The sequence below is a fragment of the Triticum aestivum genome, chromosome 6A (genome assembly GCF_018294505.1).
Source record: "Triticum aestivum cultivar Chinese Spring chromosome 6A, IWGSC CS RefSeq v2.1, whole genome shotgun sequence".
NCBI classification, from domain to species: Eukaryota; Viridiplantae; Streptophyta; class Magnoliopsida; order Poales; family Poaceae; genus Triticum; species Triticum aestivum.
The window spans coordinates 26,266,072-26,284,699 of record NC_057809.1 but is presented as its reverse complement, the minus strand read 5'-3'; the positions used below and the strand labels follow the sequence as shown (position 1 = coordinate 26,284,699).

At 45.6% G+C, this 18,628-nt stretch overlaps 2 non-coding genes across 2 annotated transcripts; both read right to left on the bottom strand.

The window, feature by feature from the left end:
• Positions 1 to 237: 237 nt before the first annotated feature.
• Positions 238 to 310, bottom strand: TRNAA-CGC (transfer RNA alanine (anticodon CGC)). The gene has a single exon. It is a non-coding gene; the product is annotated as a tRNA-Ala (tRNA).
• A 14,430-nt stretch (positions 311 to 14,740) lies between these two features.
• Positions 14,741 to 14,813, bottom strand: TRNAA-CGC (transfer RNA alanine (anticodon CGC)). Its single transcript has one exon. It is a non-coding gene; the product is annotated as a tRNA-Ala (tRNA).
• Positions 14,814 to 18,628: the final 3,815 nt, after the last annotated feature.

Here is an 18,628-nt window from a genome sequence, read left to right as displayed (position 1 = left end):
CTGTTCAGGCACCGACAACCTAAAGAAACTCAGCCCGCGATGTTCTTTATCTTAAAGAGCATTGTTGCTAACTATGAACAAAAATAACGAGAAAAAACACCGAGAAAGGAAATTTTATCTTAAAGAGCATTGTTGCTAACTATGAACAAAAAGAACGAGAAAAAACACCGAGAAAGGAAAGTGCATTCTACCATCATTCAGTAGGATATCATAATGAAGAAAAAGAATGCAAAAAAATGGAGGTGCGGGGAATCGAACCCCGTGCCTCTCGCATGCGAAGCGAGCGCTCTACCATATGAGCTACACCCCCGAATCATGTCCACATCGGGACGCGAGCCTAGATCATCCATACAGGCGCCGTCGCCCCTGTTGTTTTCCCAGCTACTACCATGAAGCGCCGCCAGGATGTGTCGTTTCAATCCAAAGGCCTCCGTAGATTCCAACCACGCCGAAATTTGCGGCCCAGAGCTCCGAAACCTTATCTAGGATCCATCGGTTTCGTCTTCCTCGACAACGGCGCTAAGGCGGCAATGGCTTTAGGGGGTTAAGAGGCAGAGTACGGCGGCCGCAGCCTCGTCGTACACCTGTGATGTTAAAGCACGTGTGCGCTCGTTTCAGACGCCAGCCTATTTCCTCTCCACGGCGCCAAACACCGGCATGTGCCCCAAGGCTGTGGAAAACGTCATCGAGCCGGCAACTGCAACGGTCTATTCGGTGATGGCGTAGGGTGAGACGAGGTGGCGTAGAGCTTCTTGATGAGGATTGTGCTTGAATGTATTCTCCGCCTCACTTCATCAATTCGGACATTTGAAACAACTGACTGAAGTATGAATTCAATATGTAGTGCCAGGACAACTCGACCTTTCTCAAACGTGGATTCCAATTTCCAACCAGGTGGAGGTGGACCGCGCGTGGTGTCTGAGGTTGCCGAGGCAGAAGGTTGTTTCTCCTTGAGACGGATGGTTTCTCGCGATTTTTTTCCTTACAAAATTGCGTATTATGACACATGATATCCATATTTTATGTGACAAACAAACATAAGGAAACGCTGTCTCTGTATCCTTTACAAGCTGGCCCTATTATCGAAGCTCTAATGACCGCCACGGAAGTTTTAAGAAAAAGGGTCTCCTCCCGCTTTGTATTCCAAAGCAACCAACCGATACATAGGTTGACGTGGACGACTTCATTGTAGCGATGGGAGATTCAGTGAGCAGCAGGTATTTCTTGGCCTCCTCCTTTGACTACATCAACATGGCACCATCAGACCGACCACCACATCTTCTTGGCCTCATACGACTGCACAAACAAGGTGTTAGTCAAACCATCGGATCCACTACCCTTCTTCGTAACCTCGGCAGTCGGCACCTATTAGCGCCATGGAACTTGAAGGGATCGGTATCAAGCTAGAACACGACAAAACTGATAACTTTGGTGACATTGAAATTAAGAAAGGATTCCTCTTCGACAAATTGTTCCTGTCGCCACTGAATCTAGACCGTATAAGGTCATCCTGGCTCGCCAGCATGGTTGCTTTTGAGGTATGCACGGCCTTACCTAGCTGCCAGAATGTTGATGATACTTTTGTTTGCTCCTTCGTCGTCGTCCTTGCAATGCTCATGGTTCGGGAGGAGGATGTCCACATGCTGCAATCAAAGGGTTTCATAAAAGGAGAACTATCCGACAAGCAAATTCTCAAATTCTTCAACGGACTTGCCCAACAAATGTCTCGCGGTCACCGCTACTTTAAAATCTTGGGGGGTATCCAAGATTGCAAGCGAAGGAGGTGGCTGCGGATTATTGTGTGCAAGTTTGTTCCCCGCAACACTAAAGCCATCGTCACTCTGGTCTCCATCGTTGGTGTTCTTGTGGGGATCTTTAAGGCGATCTATTCTCTCAAGCAACACTAGAACACCATGAGCTAGGATGAGGTGATCGATGTTTGCCATCCATACCAAGATAACCATGCCATAAGGTAACTCATATGTGGTTAATTACAATGTCACCTATTATTATATCCTAAACCTTTTTGTTCAATATCTTGTATCAGAATTCCATTCAAAATATATTGATTGATCTAGCTTACATTTACTCTGTTGGTTGTAATAATTCACGTTGTTTGTTGCAATGGTTGTATTGATCCATGTTCCAAACTTATTTCCATGTTGGTTTCTATGTTGCACATAGTTTTCTCAACAAAACTTGTACATGGTGGAAGAACAACATTTTGAAATTGGAAATCACCAATGCTTGTTGACCATACGCGGGATCACAAGCTTGCACTACTGGAGGTTTGTCAGGTTTCTTTTATCGGGAGCTCAGTAGTCAAGGTACTCCGCCAAGTATGAAGATAAAAGAAGTCGGTAAACATAATTATTTTCCAGGTGCCAAGGAAAAAGGAGTCGACGATAAAAAGTAACTCGGCCAAGTGTGACCTTTGGCGAGTCCACCTGGAAGGTACTTGATAGTGTCCTGACAGACGTCAACGGTGGGTTATCTTTGCCAAGTTTCCACTAACCGAAACTCGCCATCATTTTCTTAATAAGGAATGCCAGGTGTCATAGCTTGGGCGAGCACCCGACCAAAAATAGTCGGCAAAGAATTGATCCTTCCTCTCCTCTAGCTTATAAAACATAGATCACCGCGTGGCCGTCGGCATTGGTGGAGGCAGGGGTGCTGGAAGGGGCCAAGGCCCTCCCTATGCTCTCACAAATACACCCATATGTACTCCTAATCTTCCATTTGTCTGACAAAATTAGATAGGTTTAGGTGATTTGGCCCCCTCTAACATTATATGACAAGTTTTGGCCCCCTCTATATTCAGTTTCTGGCTCCGCCACTGCGCCCGTCGGCTCGGCTTTAACCTCTAGTGCATACAAGTCGTCCTGACAATCCTACTCAGCATCCTTCTCCACGTACCGAGATATGCGAGGGGAATTGTGCTTAATGTCACTGGGAGGACAACTTTTGCACCATATAGCATGGAAAATGGAATTTACGCAACCTTCTCCTCGGCCCGGCGTAACGCAAAACCTTAGAGAATCAGCTCACCGCACAGTGCTCCAGATTGCTGAATCAGATGATCCGTCCTGAAGCATAGTCCTCGGTCAGGCCGAGGTGGTCGGTCGAGTCGGCAAAGAATTGATCCTTCCTCTCCTCTAGCTTATAAAACATAGATCACCGCGTGGCCGTTGGCATTGGTGGAGGCAGGGGTGCTGGAAGGGGCCAAGGCCCTCCCTATGCTCTCACAAATACACCCATATGTATTCCTAATCTTCCATTTGTCTGACAAAATTAGATAGGTTTAGGTGATTTGGCTGTTGGGGAACGTAGTAATTTCGAAAAATTTCCTACGCACACGCAAGATCATGGTGATGCATAGCAACGAGGGGGAGAGTATTGTCTACATACCAACGCAGACCGACTGCGGAAGCGATCTCACAACGTAGAGGAAGTAGTCGTACGTCTTCTTCCCGATCCGACCGATCCAAGCACCGTTACTCCGGCACCTCCGAGTTCTTAGCACACGTTCAGCTCGATGACGATCCTCGGGCTCCGATCCAGCAAAGCGTCGAGGAAGAGTTCCGTCAGCACAACGGCGTGGTGACGATCTTGATGTACTACCGACGCAGGGCTTCGCCTAAGCTCTACAACGATATGACCGAGGTGGAATTTGGTGGCAGGGGGCACCGCACACGGCTAAGGAACGATCAACAATGATCACCTTGTGTGTCTATGGGGTGCCCCCTGCCCCCGTATATAAAGGATGAGAGGGGGAGGGCTGGCCGGCCAAGAGGAGGGATGCGCAGGAGGAGTCCTACTCCTACCGGGAGTAGGACTCCCCCCTCCAATCCTAGTCCAACTAGGATTCCTTAAAGGGGAGAGAGAGAGAGGTGGCCGGCCCCTCTCCTAGTCCTAATAGGACTAGGGAGAGGGGGGAGGCGCAGCCCTATGTGGGCTGCCCTCTCACCTTTCCACTAAGGCCCATGTTAGCCCATTTGGCTCCCGGGGGGTTCCGGTAACCCTCCCGGTAATTCGGTAAAATCCCGATTTCACCCGGAACACTTCCGATGTCCAAACATAGGCTTCCAATATATCAATCTTTACGTCTCGACCATTTCGAGACTCCTCGTCATGTCCGTGATCACATCCGGGACTCCGAACAACCTTCGGTACATCAAAATGCATAAACTCATAATAACTGTCATCGTAACGTTAAGCGTGCGGACCCTACGGTTCGAGAACAATGTAGACATGACCGAGACATGTCTCCGGTCAATAACCAATAGCGGGACCTGGATGCCCATATTGGCTCCTACATATTCTACGAAGATCTTTATCGGTCAGACCGCATAACAACATACGTTGTTCCCTTTGTCATCGGTATGTTACTTGCCCGAGATTCGATCGTCGGTATCCAATACCTAGTTCAATCTCGTTACTGGCAAGTCTCTTTACTCGTTCCGTAATACATCATCTCACAACTAACTCATTAGTTCAATGCTTGCAAGGCTTATGTGATGTGTATTACCGAGAGGGCCCAGAGATACCTCTCCGACAATCGGAGTGACAAATCCTAATCTCGAAATACGCCAACCCAACATCTACCTTTGGAGACACCTGTAGTACTCCTTTATAATCACCCAGTTACGTTGTGACGTTTGGTAGCACCCAAAGTGTTCCTCCGGCAAACGGGAGTTGCATAATCTCATAGTCATAGGAACATGTATAAGTCATGAAGAAAGCAATAGCAACATACTAAACGATCGGGTGCTAAGCTAATGGAATGGGTCATGTCAATCAGATCATTCAACTAATGATGTGACCTCGTTAATCAAATAACAACTCTTTTGTCCATGGTTAGGAAACATAACCATCTTTGATTAACGAGCTAGTCAAGTAGAGGCATACTAGTGACACTCTGTTTGTCTATGTATTCACACATGTATTATGTTTCCGGTTAATACAATTCTAGCATGAATAATAAACATTTATCATGATATAAGGAAATAAATAATAACTTTATTATTGCCTCTAGGGCATATTTCCTTCAGTCTCCCACTTGCACTAGAGTCAATAATCTAGTTCACATCGCCATGTGATTTAGCAGCAATAGTTCACATCACCATGTGATTAACACCCATAGTTCACATCGTCATGTGACCAACACTCAAAGGGTTTACTAGAGTCAGTAATCTAGTTCACATCTCTATGTGATTAACACCCAAAGAGTACTAAGGTGTGATCATGTTTTGCTTGTGAGATAATTTTAGTCAACGGGTCTGTCACATTCAGATCCGTAAGTATTTTGCAAAATTCTTTGTCTATAATGCTCTGCACGGAGCTACTCTAGCTAATTGCTCCCACTTTCAATATGTATCCAGATTGAGACTTTTAGATTCATCTGGATCAGTGTCAAAAACTTGCATCGACGTAACCCTTTACGACGAACCTTTTTGTCACGTCCATAATCGAGAAACATATCCTTATTTCACTAAGGATAATTCTGACCGCTGTCCAGTGATCTACTCCTAGATCACTATTGTACTCCCTTGCCAAATCAGTGCAGGGTATACAATAGATCTGGTACACAGCATGGCATACTTTATAGAACCTATGAATGAGGCATAGGGAATGACTTTCATTCTCTTTCTATCTTCTGCCGTGGTCGGGCTTTGAGTCTTTACTCAACTTCACACCTTGTAACACAGGCAAGAAACTTTTTCTTTGACTGTTCCATTTTGAACTACTTCAAAATCTTGTCAAGGTATGTACTTATTGAAAAACTTATCAAGCGTCTTGATCTATCTCTATAGATCTTGAAGCTCAATATGTAAGCAGCTTTACCGAAGTCTTTCTTTGAAAAACTCCTTTCAAACACTCCTTTTATGCTTTACAGAATAATTCTACATTATTTCCGATCAACAATATGTCATTCACATATACTTATCAGAAATGCTGTAGTGCTCCCACTCACTTTCTCGTAAATACAGGCTTCACCGCAAGTCTGTATAAAACTATATGCTTTGATCAACTCATCAAAGCGTATATTCCAACTCCGAGATGCTTGCACCAGTCCACAGATGGATCGCTGGAGCTTGCACATTTTGGTAGCACCTTTCGGATTGACAAAACCTTCTAGTTGCATCGTATACAACTCTTCTTTAGCAAATCCATTAAGGAATGCAATTTTGTTTATCCATTTGCCAGATTTCATAAAATGCGGCAATTGCTAACATGATTCGGACAGACTTAAGCATAGATACGAGTGAGAAAATCTCATCGTAGTCAACACCTTGAACTTGTCGAAAACCTTTTGCGACAATTCTAGCTTTGTAGATAGTAACACTACTATCAGCATCCGTCTTCCTCTTGAAGATCCATTTATTTTCTATGGCTTGCCGATCATCGGGCAAGTCAACCAAAGTCCATACTTTGTTCTCATACATGGATCATATCTCAGATTTCATGGCTTCAAGCCACTTTGCGGAATCTGGGCTCACCATCGCTTCTTCATAGTTCGTAGGATCATCATGATCTAGTAGCATGACTTCCAGAACAGGATTACCGTACCACTCTGGCGCGGATCTTACTCTGGTTGATCTACGAGGTTCAGTAGTGTCTTGTTCTGAAGTTTCATGATGATCATCATTAGCTTCCTCACTAACTGGTGTAGGTGTCACAGAAACATTTTTCTGTGATGTACTACTTTCCAATAAGGGAGCAAGTACAGTTACCTCGTCAAGTTCTACTTTCCTCCCACTTACTTCTTTCGAGAGAAACTCCTTCTCCAGAAAGTTTCCGAATTTAGCAACAAAAGTCTTGCCTTCGGATCTGTGATAGAAGGTGTATCCAATAGTTTCCTTTGGATATCCTATGAAGATGCACTTCTCCGATTTGAGTTTGAGCTTATCAGGATGAAACTTTTTCATATAAGCATCGCAACCCCAAACTTTAAGAAACGACAGCTTATGTTTCTTGCCAAACCATAGTTCACACGGTGTCGTCTCAACGAATTTAGATGGTGCCCTATTTAACGTGAATGCAGCTGTCTCTAATGCATAACCCCAAAACGATAGTGGTAAATCGGTAAGAAACATCATAGATTGCACTATATCCAATAAAGTACGGTTATGACGTTCGGACACACCATTACACTGTGGTGTTCCATGTGGCGTGAGTAGTGAAACTATTCACATTGTTTTAACTGAAGACCAAACTCGTAACTCAAATACTTTTCTCTACGATCAGATCGTAGAAACTTTATTTTCTTGTCACGATGATTTTTCACTTCACTCTGAAATTCTTTGAACTTTTCAAATGTTTAGACTTATGTTTCATCAAGTAGATATACTCATATCTGCTCAAATCATCTGTGAAGATCAGAAAATAATGATACCTGTCGCGAGCCTCAATATTCATCGAACCACATACATCAGTATGTATGATTTCCAACAAATCTTTTCTCGCTCCATTGTTCCGGAGAACGGCGTTTTAGTCATCTTGCCCAAAAGGCATGGTTCGCAAGCATCAAGTGATTCATAATCAAGTGATTCCGAAAGCCCATCAGCATGGAGTTTCTTCATGCGCTTTATACCAATATGACCTAAACAGCAGTGCCACAAATAAGTTGCACTATCATTATTAACTTTGCATCTTTTGGTTTCAATATTATGAATATGTGTATTATTAAGATCGAGATCCAATGAACTATTTTCATTGGGTGTGTAACCATATAAGGTTTTATTCATGTAAACAGAACAACAATTTATTCTTTTACTTAAATGAATAACCGTATTACAATAAACATGATCAAATCATATTCATGCTCAACGCAAACACCAAATAACACTTATTTAGTTCAACACTAATCCCGAAAGTATAGGGGAGTGTGCGATGATGATCATATCAATCTTGGAACTACTTCCAACACACATCGTCACTTCACCCTTAACTAGTCTCTGTTTATTCTGCAACTCCCGTTTCGAGTTACTAATCTTAGCAACTGAACTAGTATCAAATACTGAGGGTTTGCTATAAACACTAGTAAAGTACACATCAATAACATGTATATCAAATATACTTATGTTCACTTTGCCATCCTTCTTATCCGCCAATCACTTGGGGTAGTTCCGCTTCCAGTGACCAGTCCCTTTGCAGTAGAAGCACTTAGTCTCAGGCTTAGGATCAGACTTGGGCTTCTTCACTTGAGCAGCAACTTGCTTGCCGTTCTTCTTGAAGTTCCCCTTCTTCCCTTTGCCCTTTTCTTGAAACTAGTGGTCTTGTCAACCATCAACACTTGATGTTTTTCTTGATTTCTACCTTCGTTGATTTCAGCATCACGAAGAGCTTGGGAGTTGTTTCCGTTATCCCTTGCATATTATAGTTCATCACGAAGTTCTACTAACTTGGTGATGGTGACTAGAGAATTCTGTCAATCACTATCTTATCTGGAAGATTAACTCCCACTTGATTCAAGCGATTGTAGTACCCAGACAATCTGAGCACATGCTCACTAGTTGAGCGATTCTCCTCCATCTTTTAGCTATAGAACTTGTTGGAGACTTCATATCTCTCAACTCGGGTATTTGCTTGAAATATTCAATTCCTGGAATATCTCATATGGTCCATGACGTTCAAAACGTCTTTGAAGTCCCGATTCTAAGCCGTTAAGCATGGTGCACTAAACTATCAAGTAGTCATCATGTTGAGCTAGCCAAACGTTCATAACGTCTGCATCTGCTCCTGCAATAGGTCTGTCTCCTAGCGGTGCATCAAGGACATAATTCTTCTGTGCAGCAATGAGGATAAACCTCTGATCACGGATCCAATCCGCATCTTTGCTACTAACATCTTTCAACACAATTTTCTCTAGGAACATATCAAAATAAACATAGGGAAGCAACAACGCGAGCTATTGATCTACAACATAATTTGCAAAATACTACCAGGACTAAGTTCATGATAAATTTAAGTTCAATTTAATCATATTACTTAAGAACTCCCACTTAGATAGACATCCCTCTAATCCTCTAAGTGATCACGTGATCCAAATCAACTAAACCATAACCGATCATCACGTGAGATGGAGTAGTTTTCAATGGTGAACATCGTTATGTTGATCATATCTACTATATGATTCACGCTCGACCTTTCGGTCTCCGTGTTCCGAGGCCATATCTGCATATGCTAGGCTCGTCAAGTTTAACCTGAGTATTCTGCGTGTGCAACTGTTTTGCACCCGTTGTATTTGGACGTAGAGCTTATCACACCCGATCATCACGCGGTGTCTGGGCACGACGAACTTTGGCAATGGTGCATACTCAGGGAGAACACTTCTTGATAATTTAGTGAGAGATCATCTTATAATGCTACCGTCAATCAAAGCAAGATAAGATGCATAAAAGATAAACATCACATGCAATCAATATAAGTGATATGATATGGCCATCATCATCTTGTGCTTGTGATCTCCATCTCCGAAGCACCGTCATGATCACCATCGTCACCGGCGCGACACCTTGATCTCCATCGTAGCATCGTTGTTGTCTCGCCAATCTTATGCTTCCACGACTATCACTACCGCTTAGTAATAAAGTAAAGCATTACATCGCGATTGCATTGCATACAATAAAGCGACAACCATATGGCTCCTGCCAGTTGCCGATAACTTGGTTACAAAACATGATCATCTCATACAATAAAATCAGCATCATGCCTTGACCATATCACATCACAACATGCCCTACACAAACAAGTTAGACGTCCTCTACTTTGTTGTTGCAAGTTTTACGTGGCTGCTACGGGCTTAAGTAAGAACTCATCTCACCTACGCATCAAAACCACAACGATAGTTCGTCAAATAGACTCCGTTTTAACCTTCTCAAGGACCGGGCGTAGCCACACTCGGTTCAACTAAAGTTGGAGAGACAGTCTCCCGCAAGCCATCTATGTGCAAAGCACGTCGAGGGAACCGGTCTCGCGTAAGAGTACGCGTAAGGTTGGTCCGGGTCGTCTCGTCCAACAATACCGCCGAACCAAAGTATGACATGCTGGTAGGCAGTATGACTTGTATCGCCCACAACTCACTTGTGTTCTACTCGTGCAAATAACATCAAACCATAAAACCTAGGCTCGGATGCCACTGTTGGGGAACGTAGTAATTTCGAAAAATTTCCTACGCACACGCAAGATCATGGTGATGCATAGCAACGAGGGGGAGAGTGTTGTCTACGTACCAACGCAGACCGACTGCGGAAGCGATCACACAACGTAGAGGAAGTAGTCGTACGTCTTCTTCCCGATCCGACCGATCCAAGCACCGTTACTCCGGCACCTCCGAGTTCTTAGCACACGTTCAGCTCGATGACGATCCTCGGGCTCCGATCCAGCAAAGCGTCGAGGAAGAGTTCCGTCAGCACGACGGCGTGGTGACGATCTTGATGTACTACCGACGCAGGGCTTCGCCTAAGCACTACAACGATATGATCGAGGTGGAATTTGGTGGCAGGGGGCACCGCACACGGCTAAGGAACGATCTCAAGGATCAACTTGTGTGTCTATGGGGTGCCCCTGCCCCCGTATATAAAGGATGAGAGGGGGAGGGCTGGCCGGCCAAGAGGAGGAGGCGCAGGAGGAGTCCTACTCCTACCGGGAGTAGGACTCCCCCCTCCAATCCTAGTCCAACTAGGATTCCTTAAAGGGGAGAGAGAGAGAGGTGGCCGGCCCCTCTCCTAGTCCTAATAGGACTAGGGAGAGGGGGGAGGCGCAGCCCTATGTGGGCTGCCCTCTCACCTTTCCACTAAGGCCCATGTTGGCCCATTTGGCTCCCGGGGGGTTCCGGTAACCCTCCCGGTAATCCGGTAAAATCCCGATTTCACCCGGAACACTTCCGATGTCCAAACATAGGCTTCCAATATATCAATCTTTATGTCTCGACCATTTCGAGACTCCTCGTCATGTCCGTGATCACATCCGGGACTCCGAACAACCTTCTGTACATCAAAATGCATAAACTCATAATAACTGTCATCGTAACGTTAAGCGTGCGGACCCTACGGTTCGAGAACAATGTAGACATGACCGAGACACGTCTCCGGTCAATAACCAATAGCGGGACCTGGATGCCCATATTGGCTCCTACATATTCTACGAAGATCTTTATCGGTCAGACCGCATAACAACATACGTTGTTCCCTTTGTCATCGGTATGTTACTTGCCCGAGATTCGATCGTCGGTATCCAATACCTAGTTCAATCTCGTTACTGGCAAGTCTCTTTACTCGTTCCGTAATACATCATCTCGCAACTAACTCATTAGTCACAATGCTTGCAAGGCTTATGTGATGTGTATTACCGAGAGGGCCCAGAGATACCTCTCCGACAATCGGAGTGACAAATCCTAATCTCGAAATACGCCAACCCAACATCTACCTTTGGAGACACCTGTAGTACTCCTTTATAATCACCCAGTTACGTTGTGACGTTTGGTAGCACACAAAGTGTTCCTCCGGCAAACGGGAGTTGCATAATCTCATAGTCATAGGAACATGTATAAGTCATGAAGAAAGCAATAGCAACATACTAAACGATCGTGTGCTAAGCTAATGGAATGGGTCATGTCAATCAGATCATTCAACTAATGATGTGACCTCGTTAATCAAATAACAACTCTTTTGTCCATGGTTAGGAAACATAACCATCTTTGATTAACGAGCTAGTCAAGTAGAGGCATACTAGTGACACTCTGTTTGTCTATGTATTCACACATGTATTATGTTTCCGGTTAATACAATTCTAGTATGAATAATAAACATTTATCATGATATAAGGAAATAAATAATAACTTTATTATTGCCTCTAGGGCATATTTCCTTCATTGGCCCCCTCTAACATTATATGACAAGTTTTGGCCCCCTCTATATTCAGTTTCTGGCTCCGACACTGCGCCCGTCGGCTCGGCTTTAACCTCTAGTGCATACAAGTCGTCCTGACAATCCTACTTAGCATCCTTCTCCACGTACCGAGATATGCGAGGGGAATTGTGCTTAATGTCGCTGGGAGGACAACTTTTGCACCATATACCATGGAAAATGGAATTTACGCAACCTTCTCCTCGGCCCGGCGTAACGCAAAACCTTAGAGAATCAGCTCACCGCATAGTGCTCCAGATTGCTGAATCAGATGATCCGTCCTGAAGCATAGTCCTCGGTCAGGCCGAGGTGGTCGGTCGAGTCGGCAACGAAGCTTATGGCACTAAAACACAAAAGTCTAGATTGGCGCGTAGGTCACACCGACGTCAATTGGTGATCCCATTAGATCTTTGAGTTCACCACGTGGGCCTGCATGGGCCACCACTATTACGTCATCTTAAGTGGGGCCTACTTGAAAAATTCGTCATGCTACTCCTAGGCCTACTCGAAAGATTTGGTTTGGTGCTCCAGGGCCCGGGATGATGCTAAGCCTTGGGGAACAAGCTTTGCTGCGTGAATTTGCAACGTACTCCAGATTGCTGAATCAGATGATTCGGGTCAGAGCGTAGTTCTCGACCAGACTGAGGTAGCCGGTTGAGTCGACAATGAAGCTCATGGCGCCGAAAACGAAGATTTGACCTAGCATGTAGGTCACGCCGGTGTCAATTGGTGGTCCCATTTAATCTCTAAGTTCACCACCCAGAATTTATATGGCCACCATTGTCGGAGTTGATTCTGGCAGATCTATCAGTAGGGTATTCCGACAGGGTGAGCAGATCATCGGGAAAATACGAGACCATGTTTACCCATGTTCAGGTCCTTCTTACAAGGCAAAACCCAACTCCTGCTCGTGTACATGGCGATTGGGGCCGACAGGGTTGTATGATCTCTATTGATTAGTTTGGCGCCGACTTATATAGGATACCGAGGTCCCTGGGGCTACAAGGACTTAGTCGGTTATGTTGGTGCAGGCAGTGCCGTAGCCAGGATTCGGTCACGCCCCGGGTCAACCTGCTTAGCTACAGTGTCCATGCCTGCTACAGTACACAAAGAATTGCCTAGCCACACGCCCCAGGCCAAGGCCTCTGATGCCTGGGGCCTGGCTACGCCCCTGGGTGGAGGGGTCTTCCACGAATATGGATTCCATGTCTTGAACGTGAAGTCTCCCTTGAATCTTTTTAGCACACATTGATGGCCTAGAGCGGAAACAAACCTAGGGGGGTTCCGGCCAGCAATCAGAGAGGTGAGGCTCCCCTAGGTCGTAATGTCATCAGTTTTTTCATATTTGAATACATGTTGAAGATTTACTAAATACAGCAAACATTTTTTTTGCGGGGGAAGGGATATTTATTTCATCAGTTAGGACGTAGGTCCTTCTTACACAGTTCAGAGACCTCACCCGGCCCCGATCCCAGCCACACAACTGTTCGACCTTCAGCTCTACCAAACTGAGCTAAATAATGGCTAACTCCGTTTTGCTCTCTCCGCACGTGAGCTAACTTAACAGCCCTCCCTTCCCTCATTAGTCTGTTTATCTGATGAATTAACATAGCATGTCTAGACCTATCTCTATCAGGTGCCTTGATCATGTTGATAGCTGTGAGGCAGTCCGTCTCAATCTCAATAGGAAGCTGAGTCCACTGTAATGCGAGGTTGAGCCCCTCCATGCATGCAGCTAGCTCGGCCTCCAATGGCTCAACACACGTCCGCAACTCCCTGCAAGAAGAGAAGATGATCTTGCCAGAGCTGTCACGGAGAATCATTCCGGCGCCGGCCGTCCCGGAGTTCGCGCAGAAGGAGCCATCCACACTGAGCTTAGTCCAGCCTTCCACTGGCGGCATCCATCTTGGTGGCTGGCTAGCAACAGGTGCAGTCACTATAGGCTTGCATGGCAAGATGACATCAACTACTTGCTTGCCTTTCACCGAGTCTGCATTAGGGTAGTTCTGGATGCCAACCAAGGAGTCAACATAGCTCATTAGAAACCTTTTGGATGCCTCGACAGGAGGCGGCCGCTTGTGGTGCGTCATCTCGTTTCGAACGTGCCAACATCTCCAGAGAGTCATCATGAGCTCCATCCTCTCCGTGTCAGGGAGATCACAGAGAGTTTGGGCGAGCCATTCAGGGCCCGTCCGACGGAAGGTCACTGCATCAGGTATCCGCCATTGCTTCGCCATCGCTTGCCACAACGCCACTGCCCGCGGACACCTGCAAAAAGCGTGAAATGTGTCCTCCGGCTCCGTCGCACAGAGAGGGCATTGGTCAGACACTTCAAGACCTCGACGCTTTTTATTAACCCAAGTGGGAAGATAGTCCGTAATCAAGCGCCAAATAAAGGTGCGAACCTTGGGAGGAGCAGGGCACCTCCAAATAAAAGCCCAGACTGCTCGTCGCACCTCACAGCAAACATTTTTAAACACATGTTGAACATCTTCTGAAAATGGCATGACATTTTTTTAAAACATGCAAACATTGTGCTAAGTGTTACGGAGTAGAACTTTTTTAGAAAATATGAATATTTTTATATGGTATGAGAATTTTTTTCAAAATTGCACGGACAATCTTTTACATTTCATGAACATTTTGTAAAAATGTTGTGAACATATTTTTTTAAAACTTGTGATCATCTTTTAATGTCATGAACATATTTTAAATCTGTAAAAACAAATTGTACCATCCAAAAAATGTTCACGAGATTCAAAAATGACTGAATGAAAATGGAGAACATTATTCAGTAGGCCACCAAAATGAAGAAAAAGAATGAGAAAAAATGGAGGTGCGGGGAATCGAACCCCGTGCCTCTCGCATGCGAAGCGAGCGCTCTACCATATGAGCTACACCCCCGATCGATGCCTACATCGGGACGCGAGCCTTGATGGTCCGTACCGGCGCCGTCGCCCTGTTGTTTTCCCGACCCACCGTGTAGTGCCCTGCTTGGATGTGTTGTTTCAGAGTCCAAAAACTTGCGTAAGTTACAACTCTACCGAGAACTGCGGTCAAGAGCTCCGAAATCGCTTTCGTCTTCCACGACAGTGGCACCATATACTTCGGCGATGCTGTGAGGGGTGACTGCATTACGTCGGCGCCGCGAACGCCGCCTGGATCCTCGAGGTACATGTGCGGTGCTGGAGTCTGGAGAACGTGTGCTCGTTCCAGATCCGGCATGCGGCATGAGGAAGCAGAAAACGCCGTCGGAGCCGGCAATCGGGGAACTACTCAGGCGATGGCGTCCGTAAGGCGTGGGCAGACGCCGTGCATCTTCTTGACGAGGATGGGGCAAGGACTACATGTCGACCATCAGTCCTTTTACACGCTGTTTTGGCCCATTATCGGCAACAAGTCGCTGCAAGAACGTGGAGAGATGCGGTTTGCACATGTTGGCGTGAGCTGCAAAGTGGTCACATTCATGTAGAATTAACTCCCAATGAGCTAGTACTCTGGACACTAGTGTGTGAACCATATTTTAGTTACAAGTGTAACAATACTATAGTACTTAATAGCAATAGCAATATTAGACAGGTAGCTAGGCGTGCATAAGAATAATTTGCAATGAGCTGCGCTGGACTGTAGTATGAACCATATTTTAGTTAGTTAGTACTAGTACTATGTATCTAACAATACTAATAGCAATAGCAATATTAGATAGGTACGTAGCTAGACAGCACAGCAAGAGCAACCCGGCTATATAATGTAGGTTCGGCCAGCAGATCTTAAGAACTGAGTTGTAGTGCAATACTAGCTAGCTACTAAGAAAGGGCAAGAGGTTTGAAAAAGAAAGGAGTAGTAGATGGAGGAGATGGCAGATCTGTCTGATAATTCTAGCTCTAGCCACAGACAGAGTGACAACACCATGGAGGAGTACAGAGAAGATGGTGGGATGCCTGATGCGGTACGCATACTTGTAGAGGAGTTTGAGGCGGAAACCCTCGAGATGAAAAAGAAGATCTTGGCTGGTATGGATTATGGAAGCTCAGTTCGTCATCCCGACGGCCCTGGCCATTGGCCCTTACCACCACGGCTAGCCCCATCTCGAGGGGATGGAGAAGGCCGAGCGCGTGGCTGCCTACACCTTCACCAGGGACTCGGGCCATTCATACAAGGAGTTGTATGGGCGGGTCTTCGCCGTCGCAGATAAAGTCCGCCGTCTATATGCCGCTGACGCGGTGTCAGGTATCAAGCCAGATGAATTTGCGGATATGATGTTTCACGATGCTTGCTTCATGCTGCAGTATATGAAATCGTATTCATGCAAAGAAGAAGAAGAAGAAGAAGAAGAAGAAGAAGAAGAAGAAGAAGAAGAAGAAGAGAAAAAAAAGAGAAAAAGAAGATGCGACACCACTACGACGTTTCTTCCTCTCCAACCAAGGTTGCATCAATAATGACATCATGCTGCTGGAAAACCAGCTCCCCTGGTTGGTCATCGAAGCTCTGATGACCGCCACGGACGTAGACGTGGATGTGTTCATTACAGAAATGGGAAGTTCAATGGGTCATGAGGCGTTTGATGTCTTTGACTCCACCAACATAGCGCCATCAGAGCGACCACCACATCTTCTTGGCCTCCTCCTACATTTCAAGAAAGGAGTGTTAGTCAAACCATCCAATAGATACTTCAACCAAAAATGGGGAACTATTAGCGCCCTGGAACTTGAAAGCGTCTACATCAAGCTAGAACGCCATTATACTGATAAGTTTGATATGGAAATCAAAAAAGGACTACTCTTCGATAAGTTGCTCCTGTCGCCACAATATCTGGACCGTACAAGGGCATCCTGGCTCGCCAACATGGTGGCTTTCGAGGTATGCACAGTCTTACTTCACTCCCAAAATATTGGTGATGCTTCCATTGTTTGCTCGTATGTCGCTGTCCTTGCGATGCTCATGGATCGGGAGGAAGATGTATACAAGCTGCGATTGAAGGGTATCATATACGGAGAACTATCCGACAAGCAGATTCTCGAATTCTTCAACCGACTTGCCCAGCAAATTGCCCCCGGCGGCCGCTTCTTCGAAATCTTAATCGGTATTGAATACTGTAGGGCCGACAGGTGGCACCGGGTCATGGTGTGTAACTTTGTTTTTGACAATGCGAAAGCCATCGCCGCTGTGCTCTCCATCATTGGTGTTCTTGTGGGGATCTTCAAGGCGCTCTATTCCCTCAAACAACACTAGTACCACCACAAGCTAGCTAGACGAGATCATCCATATTTGCCATTCAAACCAAGATTGCCATACCATAAGCTATCATTCATCTGTGGTTAATTACAATGGGGCATGTATCATTCTATCTTCTACCCTTGATTACATTTGTATTTAGCTTCTTGTATCAGAATTCCATTTGAATTATATTGCTTGGCCCAGCTTCAATTTACTCTATTTTGTTGTAATAATTCCAGGTGTCTATCGTAACAGTTGTATCGATCCGTTTTGCTAATTTGTTCCATATGTTGGTTTTTGTGTTGTGGCAGATTTTTCTCATCATCACAAAAAAATTGAAACGGGGAATTACCCATGCCTGTTGACACTATGCGGGTGCACAAGCCCCTGCGGCCTAGAGCAACAGTTTCATCAAAACTGGTTGCTGGTTTCAGGAGGTGAGGTCACGCACAATTCACAGTGCAAATAGAAGACATGAGCACAAACCAGGTCCGAGTAAATTACAATCTAGCGGGTGTCAACATTGTACGTACTTGAAAAAAGGGAGTTTTTTCCCCTGGCGGCTCCCGTCTAGGGTTTGAGATACCTCCGGTGGCGACACCGTGAGGCTGGTTCGGACTCTACCATCAATCCCGATCCTTCCCGGCTTGGTACTCGGGCTGATAAAGGGGATAGCCTCGCTATCTACCCGGCTTTGGTTCCTGGCTCGGGTTGCTAGGGTTTTGGTGAAGCGGAGAGCGCATTTGGCTAGGGTTTCGGCTATGGCGGAAGAGGGATCTCAATCGTCGGCAGGAAGTGCGGCCCGGGGGGGGGGGGGGGGACCAATCGGGGTGGAAGAGATGATTGGAAAACTAAAACTGCAGGAACGGGAGGAGGGCGATATGATCTTTGAAGAGGAGTTCCCAAATGAGATTGAGGAAGCGGAGTTCATGGCGCTGGCGACGGTGCATACGAACAAACCCTTCAACAAGAGGTCGTTCTACGACACGATGAGGCTCGCTTGGAGCCTGGCGCAGGGTGTAAACTTCAAACCTTTGGGTGAGAATCTATTCTCTCTGACGTAAACTGCTTGGGAGATTGGAAAAGGGTCACCGAGGAGGGGCCATGGCTGTTCCGCGACCATGGCGTGCTAATTGAAAAGTATGATGGATACTCCAGATATGACGAGGTCGTGCTGGACAAATTGGTACTTTGGATCCAAATTGTAGATCTCTCTCCGCTCTATAGAAAGGAGAACGTAGTTCGATCGCTGGCAAAAAAGGTAGGAACTGTGGAAAAGGTTATGCTAAACCCTAGATGGGGAGAGGGAAGGATTGTAAGGGTCAGAGTTAAGCTTGATATCCATGAACCACTGATGAGATACGTCTCTATAACAAAGGATGGGAAGAAGGTATATTACTCAGTGTTATACGAGAAGATGCCAGTTTTTCTGTTATGTGTGTGGCTATTTGGGTCATACATACCTCGAGCATGGTAATGGGAAGCATGATCTGCAGACTATG